Raw genomic sequence first — 12,872 nt, 5'->3', positions numbered from 1 at the left:
CTAACTGTTGTGATTAACTTGAACTTCGGTTTCCCCAAGTTGAACATGTTAGGATACAACCCATGTTGTATCATTGAAAGCATTGTAGCATTTCTCCAGGTCATCCACTAGATGGCCTCACTGACCTGATGAGAAGCATGAAGCCTGGCGTTCCCCCCAGAGAGATGATGAAGGAAGTGATGACAGACAAGAAGAGGAAGTAGGGGAACATTGTGTCACAGCTGTCTCTGATTGGACAGTGACCCAGGGAGGCAGTCAGGTTACTGGGCTGAGAACCTGCCCCTGTCACCGCCACACACCTGCACTGGTTAAACACCTGGAGGAGAGGACTAGTGGGGGGAGTCTGGATCACTGAGTCTGGAAAACATTAAGGAGTCTGGACTAGCGGTCTAGGGAGTCTGGACTAGTGGTCTAGGGAGTCTGTACTAGAGGTCTAGGGAGTCTGGACTAGCGGTCTGGGGAGTCTGGACTAGCGGTCTGGGGAGTTTGTACTAGAGGTCTGGGGAGTCTGGACTAGTGGTCTGGAGAGTCTGGACTAGTGGTCTGGGGTCTGTAGTCTGGAGAGTCTGTAGTCTGGTCTGGGTGGTCTAGGGAGTCTGGACTAGCGGTCTGGGGAGTCTGGACTAGCGGTCTAGGGAGTTTGGACTAGTGGTCTGGACTAGTGGTCAAGGGAGTCTGGACTAGGGAGTCTGGACTAGTGGTCTGGAGGGTCTAGTCTGGACTACTGGGGAGAGGTCTGGGTGGTCTAGTCTGGACTAGCGGTCTGGGGAGTCTGGAGTTTGGACTAGTGGTCTGGACTAGGGTCAAGTCTGGACATAAGTCTGTAAGGTCTAGTCTGGACTAGCGGTCTGGGGTCTGGACTAAGGAGTTTTTAAGTCTATTTTTTTTATTTTTACCTTTATTTAACTAGGCAAGTTAAATAAAGGAACAGTGGGTTAACTGCCTGTTCAGGGGTAGAACGACAGATTTGTACCTTGTCAGCTCGGGGGTTTGAACTTGCAACCTTCCGGTTACTAGTCCAACGCTCTATCTAACCACTAGGCTACCCTGCCGCCCCGACTAGTGGTGAGTACTACCTACTCTAGTCTACATAAGGCCCCTAGAGGCAGGAGTTCAATATATTTGTCTCCGCCTGATGACTTCACATACACTGAGTATACCAAACATTAAGAACACCTTCCTAATATTGAGTTGCACCCCTCTCTTTTGCCCTCAGAACAGACTCAATTCATTGGGGCATTGAATCTACAAGGTGTCGAAAGTGTTGCTGGCTTAAGTGATGCTGGCTCACGTTGACTCCAATGCTTCCCACAGTTGTGTCAAGTTGGCTGGACGTCCTTTGGGTGGTGGACCATTCTTGATACACACAGGAAACTGTTGAGCGTGGAAAAACCCAGTAGCGTTGCAGTTCTTGACACAAACCGGTGGTCTTGTCCATTCACTCTCTGAATGGCACACATACCCAATCCATAGGTCTCAATCGTCTGAAGGCTTAATAGTCCATCTTTAACCCGTCTCCTCCTCTTCATCTACTCTGATTAAAGTGGATTTAACAAGTGACATCAGTAAGAGATAATAGCTTCCCACTGGTCAGTCTACGTCATGGAAAGAGCCGTTCTTAATGTTTTGTATAGTCCGTGTATAGGCCCAAGGGGAACGCTAGGATATCATCTCACCGTGTTTTTGCCCGTTCCGGTAGAGGATGTACAGCCAGCCAAACAGGGGGACACATAAGTGATCCCGTTCTCTCCACAGACAGGGTCCCAGTCACTCCCGGAGCACAGGCAACCGGAGTTACACTCAGAGAACAGAGATGGCTGCTGGTACGACAAACCCTCCACCCTGGACAAACACAGAGACGGATGCAGAAATGACTGAAAAGGTACAGTGCGTATTAGATTCTAGAAAGATCTGTCACAACATCAATGATCAGTGTTCACTCGTTTACAAAGACTGTTTTCTAGGTCAGTTTCGACTGACATGCTTTTTCTCTATTCTCAGTGACTAAGAATAGCTACTCGTTCTCAATAGAGTTTAATTGAATACATAAAAGATGACGGAGGAGGTTTGTATCCAGCGTGGAGACTTACCCTGTGTATGACATGGTTATCCCAGCCACCTTGGCGTTGTCACAGCCCATGGCGAAGAAGAAGAGGGACAGGAAGTACCCCAGCAGGGAGGTCCCGAAGGCGAACTTAGCAGCTCCCATGACGCCCAGCTTGAACTTCTTCATGACCACCCCCCCTGAGAACATCCCCAGAGCCACGGCAGGGATGTTGACCATGCCTGTAGAGCAGAAATGGACGACCAGCCATGCATGCACAGCACATAGAGGGAAGTTGAAAGAACCGTTCTAATCGTTGTACAGCTCCCCTGAAGCACTTTTGGCGGTTAAGTGTCTTTCAAGGGCACAACGTCAGGAGAAGGCATCTACGATACGGATACCATCAACCCTCCGGTTGCCAGCTCATTCCCAAACAGATGTCCCCATGGGATCTCTACAGACGTCATACGAACAACACGTTTATACCACAGGAAGGGGAAGTGTGGGATTAGGGGTGTAGCCAGGCCTGGCCCTTGGCATAAGCGACATAGGAGACCATTTAGGGCTACAGGGCCCCCGACCCCAAAAATAAATAAATACATTTTTAGAAACTCAGCCAGGGTGTCAACTTACTGTTAAGAGTTAAAGACAATTATTATTATTATTTTCACCTTTATTTAACCAGGTAGGTCAGTTGAGAACAAGTTCTCATTTACAACTGCGACCTGGCCAAGATAAAGCAAAGCAGTACGACACAAACAACAACACGGTGTTAGACATGGAATAAACAAACATACAGTCAATAACACAATAGAAAAGTCTGTATACAGTGTGTGCAAATGGAGTAAGGAGGTAAGGCAATGAATAGGCCAATAGTGGCGAAGTAATTACAATTTAGCAATGAACACTGGAGTGGTATATGTGCATGCTTGATCCGGGGAATGTGGTCGAAGGCTCCGTGTGGATGGTGTGACGCAATTACGAAGGCACGCGAAGACCAAATTGAGCTCTGTACTGCATCGCCGTGCGCCTCCCAAATTTTGTAACAATGCGGAGGGCTCCGTTTAGCTCTACATTGACATGATTGGTTGACGGTAGAGGGGTGCGGGAGGTCCCGAAAAACCCCCACAAACTCACTTCCTTGACAACTTCATTGACAACAGCTCTGTGCTGCTCCGCGAAGGCGAAAGAAGCCCTGACTTCTGCAGAGGCAGTATCACCTTAAATGCTGCATGGCCAATGCCAACGGTCAGACTGACCGTGCAGCGCCTTTTAGAATACTAAAATACACAAGGTGCATCAGCAGTTATTATCTCATATCAGTCCCTGACAGTCACTCAATTAGCCCATGCCAGCTAACATTTTTTAGATTGGTAAGTTAGTCAAGCCAGCTATCTAAACTTGTAGTAAACATGCCCAGGGTGCCCTGACCTCCAGGTGGTCTCCATTGATTTTGTTAGTCACTCACACTTACTGTAGATATTATGTTAACATGGCATGCATAAATCATGGAAAAATGTGTTGAATTTTTGCTTCTCATCTCTAATCCTCCACCCTCTCACCCTCTCATCCTCTCATCCTCCACCCTCTCATCCTCTCATCCTCCACCCTCTCCACCCTCTCCATCTCTCTCACCCTCTCATCCTCTCACATCTCTCATCCTCCACCCTCTCCACCCTCTCACCCTCTCATCCTCTCACATCTCTAATCCTCCACCCTCTCACATCTCTCTCACCCTCTCACATCTCTCACCCTCTCATCCTCTCACATCTCTCATCCTCCACCCTCTCATCCTCCACCCTCTCATCCTCTCATCCTCCACCCTCTCCATCCCTCTCATCCTCTCATCCTCCACCCTCTCCATCCCTCTCATCCTCCACCCTCTCCATCCCTCTCATCCTCCACCCTCTCATCCTCTCACCCTCTCATCCTCCACCCTCTCATCCTCTCTCATCCTCTCACATCTCTCATCCTCTCACCTCTCACATCCTCTCACCTCTCACATCTCTCATCCTCTCACATCTCTCATCCTCCACCCTCTCCATCTCTCTCATCCTCTCACATCTCTCATCCTCCACCCTCTCCATCTCTCTCACATCTCTCATCCTCTCACATCTCTCATCCTCTCACATCTCTCATCATCCACCCTCTCCATCTCGCTCACCCTCTTATCCTCTCACATCTCTCATCCTCCACCCTCTCCATCTCTCTCACCCTCTCATCCTCTCACATCTCTCATCCTCCACCCTCTCCATCTCTCTCACCCTCTCATCCTCTCACATCTCTCATCCTCCACCCTCTCACATCTCACATCTCTCATCCTCTCACCCTCTCATCCTCTCACATCTCTCATCCTCCACCCTCTCACATCTCTCATCTCTCATCCTCCACCCTCTCCATCTCTCTCACCCTCTCATCCTCTCTCATCTCTCATCCTCCACCCTCTCATCCTCTCACATCTTCTCACATCTCTCATCCTCCACTCTCTCACATCTCACATCTCTCATCCTCTCACATCTCTCATCCTCCACCTCTCATCATCTCTCTCTCATCCTCCACCCTCTTCATCTCTCTCACCCATCCTCCTCTCACATCTCTCATCCTCCACCCTCTCTCATCTCTCTCATCTCTCTCATCTCTCATCCTCTCATCCTCATCCTCCATCCTCTCTCACATCTCTCATCCTCTCACATCTCTCATCCTCCACCCTCTCATCTCTCTCTCTCCCTCTCATCCTCTCACCCTCTCCATCTCTCTCACCCTCTCATCCTCTCATCATCTCATCCTCCACCCTCTCACATCTCTCTCATCCTCTCACATCTCTCATCCTCCACCCTCTCACATCTCACATCTCTCATCCTCTCACATCTCTCATCCTCCACCCTCTCCATCTCTCTCATCTCTCATCCTCTCTCATCTCTCATCCTCCACCCTCTCCATCTCTCTCATCCTCTCATCTCTCATCCTCCATCCTCTCCATCTCTCTCACCCTCTCATCCTCCACATCTCTCTCCATCTCTCTCATCCTCTCACATCTCTCATCCTCCACCCTCTCCATCTCTCTCACCCCTCTCATCCTCTCACATCTCTCATCCTCCACCCTCTCCATCTCTCTCATCCTCTCATCCTCTCTCATCCTCCACCCTCTCCATCTCTCTCATCCTCTCACATCTCTCATCCTCCACCCTCTCCATCTCTCTCACCCTCTCATCCTCTCACATCTCTCATCCTCCACCCTCTCCATCTCTCTCACCCTCTCATCCTCTCACATCTCTCATCCTCCACCCTCTCCATCTCTCTCACCCTCTCATCCTCTCACATCTCTCATCCTCCACCCTCTCCATCTCTCTCACCCTCTCACATCTCTCATCCTCCACCCTCTCCATCTCTCTCACCCTCTCATCCTCTCACATCTCTCATCCTCCACCCTCTCCATCTCTCTCACCCTCTCACCTCTCACATCTCTCATCCTCCACCCTCTCCATCTCTCTCACCCTCTCATCCTCTCACATCTCTCATCCTCCACCCTCTCCCTCCATCTCTCTCACCCTCTCATCCTCTCACATCTCTCATCCTCCACCCTCTCCATCTCTCATCTCACATCTCATCCTCCACCCTCTCCATCTCTCTCCTCCACCCTCTCCTCTCTCTCTCACCCTCTCATCCTCTCACCCTCATCCTCCATCTCTCTCACCCTCTCCATCTCTCTCACCCTCTCCATCTCTCTCACCCTCTCCATCTCTCTCACCCTCTCATCCTCTCACATCTCTCATCCTCCACCTACTCCATCTCTCTCACCCTCTCACATCTCTCATCCTCCACCCTCTCACATCTCTCATCCTCCACCCTCTCCATCCCTCTCACCCTCTCACATCTCTCATCCTCCACCCACTCCGTCTCTCTCACCCTCTCATCCTCTCACATCTCTCATCCTCACCCTCTCATCCCTCTCCATCCTCTCATCCTCTCACATCTCTCATCCTCCACCCTCTCCATCTCTCTCACCCTCTCATCCTCTCATCTCTCATCCTCCACCCTCTCCATCCCTCTCATCCTCTCACATCTCTCATCCTCCACCCTCTCCATCTCTCTCACCCTCTCATCCTCTCACATCTCTCATCCTCCACCCTCTCCATCTCTCTCACCCTCTCATCCTCTCACATCTCTCATCCTCCACCCTCTCCATCTCTCTCATCCTCTCACATCTCTCATCCTCCACCCTCTCCATCTCTCTCACCCTCTCATCCTCCACCCTCTCCATCTCTCTCATCCTCTCACATCTCTCATCCTCCACCCTCTCCATCTCTCTCACCCTCTCATCCTCTCACATCTCTCATCCTCCACCCTCTCCATCTCTCTCATCCTCTCATCCTCTCACATCCTCCACCCTCTCCATCTCTCTCATCCTCTCACATCTCTCATCCCACCCACCCTCTCCATCTCTCTCACATCTCTCATCCTCCACCCTCTCCATCTCTCATCCCCTCTCATCCTCTCACATCTCTCATCCTCCACCCTCTCCATCTCTCTCACCCTCTCCATCTCTCTCACCCTCTCACCCTCTCACATCTCTCATCCTCCACCCTCTCCATCTCTCTCACCCTCTCATCCTCTCATCCTCATCCTCCACCCTCTCCATCATCTCTCATCCCACCCTCCATCTCTCTCACCCTCTCCATCTCTCATCCTCCACCCTCTCATCTCTCTCACCCTCTCACCTCTCCACATCCTCTCACCCTCTCCCTCTCTCTCATCCTCTCACCCTCTCACATCTCTCATCCTCCACCCTCTCCATCTCTCACCCTCCACCCTCTCATCTCTCCACCCTCTCCATCTCTCTCACCCTCTCCATCTCTCTCACCCATCCTCTCTCATCCTCCACCCTCTCCATCTCTCTCACCCTCTCTCACCCTCTCATCCTCTCACATCTCTCATCCTCCACCCTCTCCATCTCTCTCACCCTCTCATCCTCTCACATCTCTCATCCTCCACCCTCTCCATCTCTCTCACCCTCTCATCCTCTCTCATCCTCATCCACCCTCTCCCCTCTCCTCACCCTCTCATCCTCTCACATCTCTCATCCTCCACCCTCTCCATCTCTCTCACCCTCTCATCCTCTCACATCTCTCATCCTCCACCCTCTCCATCTCTCTCACCCTCTCACATCTCTCATCCTCCACCCTCTCCATCTCTCTCACCCTCTCATCCTCTCACATCTCTCATCCTCCACCCTCTCCATCTCTCATCCCTCTCATCCTCTCACATCTCTCATCCTCCACCCTCTCCATCTCTCTCACCCTCTCATCATCTCTCATCCTCCACCCTCTCCATCTCTCTCACCCTCTCATCCTCTCTCATCCTCCACCCTCTCCATCTCTCTCACCCTCTCACCCTCTCATCCTCCACCCTCTCCATCTCTCCACCCTCTCATCCCTCTCTCATCCTCTCACATCTCTCATCCTCCACCCTCTCCATCTCTCTCACCCTCTCATCCTCTCATCTCTCATCCTCCACCCTCTCCATCTCTCTCACCCTCTCATCCTCTCACATCTCTCATCCTCCACCCTCTCCATCCCTCTCTCATCCTCATCATCTCTCATCTCTCCACCCTCTCCATCTCTCTCCTCCACCCTCTCATCTCTCTCACATCTCTCATCCTCCACCCTCTCCATCTCTCTCACCCTCTCATCATCTCATCCTCCACCCTCTCCATCTCTCTCACCCTCTCATCCTCTCATCTCTCATCCTCCACCCTCTCCATCTCTCTCACCCTCTCATCCTCTCACATCTCTCATCCTCCACCCTCTCCATCTCTCTCACCCTCATCCTCTCACATCTCTCATCCTCCACCCTCTCCATCTCTCTCACCCTCTCCATCTCTCATCCTCACCTCTCACCCTCTCCATCCCTCTCATCTCTCCACCCTCTCATCCTCCACCCTCATCCTCTCACCCTCTCCATCCTCTCATCCTCTCACATCTCTCATCCTCCACCTCTCTCCTCTCATCCCTCTCATCCTCTCATCATCTCTCATCCTCCACCCTCTCCATCTCTCTCATCCCTCTCATCCTCTCATCTCTCATCCTCCACCCTCTCCATCTCTCTCACCCTCTCATCCTCTCACATCTCTCATCCTCCACCCTCTCCATCTCTCTCACCCTCTCATCCTCTCACATCTCTCATCCTCCACCCTCTCCATCCCTCTCATCCTCTCACATCTCTCATCCTCCACCCTCTCCATCTCTCTCACCCTCTCATCCTCTCATCCTCCACCCTCTCCATCCCTCTCATCCTCTCATCCTCATCTCCACCCTCTCATCTCTCTCACCCTCTCATCCTCTCACATCTCTCATCCTCCACCCACTCCGTCTCTCTCTCACCTATCTCCCCTCCCCCTCTCTGTCTCTCTATCTCGCTCTCCCTCCTCCATTCTCTCCCTCCTTCTTTCCCTCCCTCCACCTCCTCTCATCTGTCTCTCTCCCTCCTCTCTCTCCCCATCCCCCCTTCACCCTCTCCCCTTCCGTCTCCCTCTTCCCCCTCCATTCTCTCTCTTTCTCTCTCTCCTTTCCCTGCCTTCCCCTCCTCTCACCTCGCTCTCTCCTTCCTCTCTCCCACAGACAGGCCGAGAGACAGATAGGCAGACAGGCAGGAAGTCAGACACATACAGTTTTAAAGTTTAAAGTCAATCTAACTTAAAAAAATAAATAAATACAATATCCTTTTCAGAATGAATTCAATAATTCATAATAATGCTCTTAGTTTCTAGAACTGCAAGACCATTGTGTCCAATGGAAGTCAAAAATGCTTCTGGGTCTATTGACTTTAAATTTCATATGCTGGGTTCCCTTCTGGGAACACACTTTAATAAAGCCCTCAGGTTTTTACGTTGAGAAATGACGTTCTACAGAGGATGGAAGACATTGTTTTTGTGTAACTGCAGGGAGAGAATGAAGGATCATGTTGAGGGTAAATTAAGACACTTCCTGTTGTCACAGGAAGCTGAACCTCAACACAGGGCATCCCTATAAGGTTGTGTGCAAGGACGGTTAACTGGTTCAAACGCAGTCAACGGGAGTGTCGTGGTTATGTGAGGACTGTAGACAATGCTTTTCCATGGAAGAAATGCCTTGTTCTCTGAGAGAGTTTTCACTGTGAAGAGTTCATTTCACATGGTCAGATGAGAGGCTTGCGTTCATCGGGAGCGTCTGTTGAACGGTCCCATGTGTGAACTTTGTTTCTAGCCTCAACCGTTCTGCCGATGTCACTCAAAAGCACATTAACTCTAGGTCAGGTGAGGCCTACCCTTTTTTTAAAAATGTTTTTATGTCACCTTTATTTTACTAGGCAAGTCAGTTAAGAACAAATTCTGGGGTAGGCCTAGATTCATGTCCACTCAAAGTTCAACCCTGCTCAACCCTAAACCTAACCTCATTCCTATAACCCTAGCTTCATATCAACTTCCAGCTCAATTGTAAGCCAAACCCTAACCCTCGCTTCATCTCAACATCTTGGCTCAACCCAATCGGTTGTCTCTTATCTTTTCCCATTGACTGCTACTGTATGTATTGACCTAAGCATCAATCTTGTGACACTCATCTTTTCCCATTAGTTGCAATGTATTGACATACTGTAAACGTAAACACTGTGACATCTTTTCCCATTGACTGCAATGTATTGAGAAAAAACATCAGCTACTGTGACATTGGACCTTTTTTTGCAAAAACGTGTCAGGATGACGTTTTCAGGCTCACAATGTGCTGGGCAAAATGTGTGGAATTACAGGAAATTAGCTGCAAAAACGTGTCAGGATGACGTTTTCAGGCTCACAATGTGCTGGGCAAAATGTGTGGAATTACAGGATATTAGCTGTAAAAACGTGTCAGGATGACATTTTCAGGCTCACAATGTGCTGGGCAAAATGTGTGGAATTACAGGATAGTAGCTGTAAAAACGTGTCAGGATGACATTTTCAGGCTCACAATGTGCTGGGCAAAATGTGTGGAATTGCATGAAATGAACTCTAAATCAAAATAAAAAATCTCTCCACCGTCAAGAGGAGGGCTCTAAAATGTTTTGCCAGCATGGTGGTGGGGGGGTCCTCCAACTAAATTTTGCTTAGGTTCCCCAAAAGTTTAGAGCTGGGCTTGTCTATAGCCATTTTACAGGGAAAGATCTAGCACAATCCAAATCAAATCAAATCAAATTTTATTTGTCACATACACATGGTTAGCAGATGTTAATGCGAGTGTAGCGAAATGCTTGTGCATCTAGTTCCGACAATGCAGTGATAACCAACAAGTAATCTAACTAACAATTCCAAAACTACTGTCTTACACTGTGTATAAGGGGATAAAGAATATGTACATAAGGATATATGAATGAGTGATGGTACAGAGCAGCATACAGTAGATGGTATCGAGTACAGTATATACATATGAGATGAGTATGTAGACAAAGTAAACAAAGTGGCATAGTTAAAGTGGCTAGTGATACATGTATTACATAAGGATGCAGTCGATGATGTAGAGTACAGTATATACGTATACATATGAGATGAATAATGTAAGGTATGTAAACATTATATTAGGTAGCATTGTTTAAAGTGGCTAGTGATATATTTTACATAATTTCCCATCAATTCCCATTATTAAAGTGGCTGGAGTTGAGTCAATGTGTTGGCAGCAGCCACTCAATGTTAGTGGTGGCTGTTTAACAGTCTGATGGCCTTGAGATAGAAGCTGTTTTTCAGTCTCTCGGTCCCAGCTTTGATGCACCTGTACTGACCTCGCCTTCTGGATGATAGCGGGGTGAACAGGCAGTGGAGAGGGTGGTTGTTGTCCTTGATGATCTTTATGGCCTTCCTGTGACATCGGGTGGTGTAGGTGTCCTGGAGGGCAGGTAGTTTGCCCCCGGTGATGCGTTGTGCAGACCTCACTACCCTCTGGAGAGCCTTACGGTTGTGGGCGGAGCAGTTGCCGTAACAGGCGGTGATACAGCCCGCCAGGATGCTCTCGATTGTGCATCTGTAGAAGTTTGTGAGTGCTTTTGGTGACAAGCCAAATTTCTTCAGCCTCCTGAGGTTGAAGAGGCGCTGCTGCGCGTTCTTCACGATGCTGTCTGTGTGGGTGGACCAATTCAGTTTGTCTGTGATGTGTACGCCGAGGAACTTAAAACTTACTACCCTCTCCACTACTGTTCCATCGATGTGGATAGGGGGGTGTTCCCTCTGCTGTTTCCTGAAGTCCACAATCATCTCCTTAGTTTTGTTGACGTTGAGTGTGAGGTTATTTTCCTGACATCACACTCTGAGGGCCCTCACCTCCTCCCTGTAGGCCGTCTCGTCGTTGTTGGTAATCAAGCCTACCACTGTTGTGTCGTCCGCAAACTTGATGATTGAGTTGGAGGCGTGCATGGCCACGCAGTCGTGGGTGAACAGGGAGTACAGGAGAGGGCTCAGAACGCACTCTTGTGGGGCCCCAGTGTTGAGGATCAGCGGGGGAGGAGATGTTGTTGCCTACCCTCACCACCTGGGGGGCGGCCCGTCAGGAAGTCCAGAACCCAGTTGCACAGGGCGGGGTCGAGACCCAGGGTCTCGAGCTTGATGACGAGCTTGGAGGGCACTACGGTGTTAAATGCCGAGCTGTAGTCGATGAACAGCATTCTCACATAGGTATTCCTCTTGTCCAGATGGGTTAGGGCAGTGTGCAGTGTGGTTGAGATTGCATCGTATGTGGACCTATTTGGGCGGTAAGCAAATTGGAGTGGGTCTAGGGTGTCAGGTAGGGTGGAGGTGATATGGTCCTTGACTAGTCTCTCAAAGCACTTCATGATGACGGAAGTGAGTGCTACGGGGCGGTAGTCGTTTAGCTCAGTTACCTTAGCTTTCTTGGGAACAGGAACAATGGTGGCCCTCTTGAAGCATGTGGGAACAACAGACTGGGATAGGGATTGATTGAATATGTCCGTAAACACACCGGCCAGCTGGTCTGCGCATGCTCTGAGGGCGCGGCTGGGGATGCCGTCTGGGCCTGCAGCCTTGCGAGGGTTGACACGTTTAAATGTTTTCCTCACGTCGGCTGCAGTGAAGGAGAGTCCACATGTTTTGGTTGCGGGCCGTGTCAGTGGCACTGTATTGTCCTCAAAGCGGGCAAAAAAGTTATTTAGTCTGCCTGGGAGCAAGACATCCTGGTCCGTGACAGGGCTGGTTTTCTTTTTGTAATCCGTGATTGACTGTAGACCCTGCCACATACCTCTTGTGTCTGAGCCGTTGAATTGAGATTCTACTTTGTCTATACTGACGCTTAGTTTGTTTGATTGCCTTGCGGAGGGAATAGTTACACTGTTTGTATTCGGTCATGTTTCCGGTCACCTTGCCCTGATTAAAAGCAGTGGTTCGTGCTTTCAGTTTCACGCGAATGCTGCCATCAATCCACGGTTTCTGGTTTGGGAATGTTTTAATCGTTGCTATGGGAACGACATATTCAACGCACGTTCTATGATTCCGTTACTCCGAACTTTCAAACCGACGGTTTGCCCACGTGTGTTCTGAATCTGGACCAATCAGACAGCCCCAAAAATGTGTTCGCATTCGTTGAAGGGTCGGGGAGGTACTCCGATCCAGACTCATTGCAGAGAACATAACTAATGTCCGTGGGTGCAGTGTAACATTTGGCAGGAGTAGGGAGTCTGGGTAGCCAGGCACGTACAATACAGACATCACAAGACAAAAGGGATCTTTCTCAATGATCATCTTTGTCTCATCACCTCTTTCTTATAAGGATCTTTTCCTCCAATAGGGTTGAGAAGCGGGCAAGGAGATAGGATGTGG

The 12,872-nt window shown here is 49.6% G+C and overlaps 1 pseudogene; it reads right to left on the bottom strand.

Moving 5' to 3' along the window:
- The window catches only part of LOC115126341 (solute carrier organic anion transporter family member 1C1-like), a 43,183-nt pseudogene that overhangs the window by 11,304 nt on the left and 19,007 nt on the right, over positions 1 to 12,872 (bottom strand).

The sequence above is a fragment of the Oncorhynchus nerka genome, linkage group LG9a (assembly GCF_034236695.1).
Source record: "Oncorhynchus nerka isolate Pitt River linkage group LG9a, Oner_Uvic_2.0, whole genome shotgun sequence".
Lineage (NCBI taxonomy): Eukaryota > Metazoa > Chordata > Actinopteri > Salmoniformes > Salmonidae > Oncorhynchus > Oncorhynchus nerka.
Note: the sequence above shows the minus strand (reverse complement) of the source record. Positions and strands in the feature narration are given on the sequence as shown.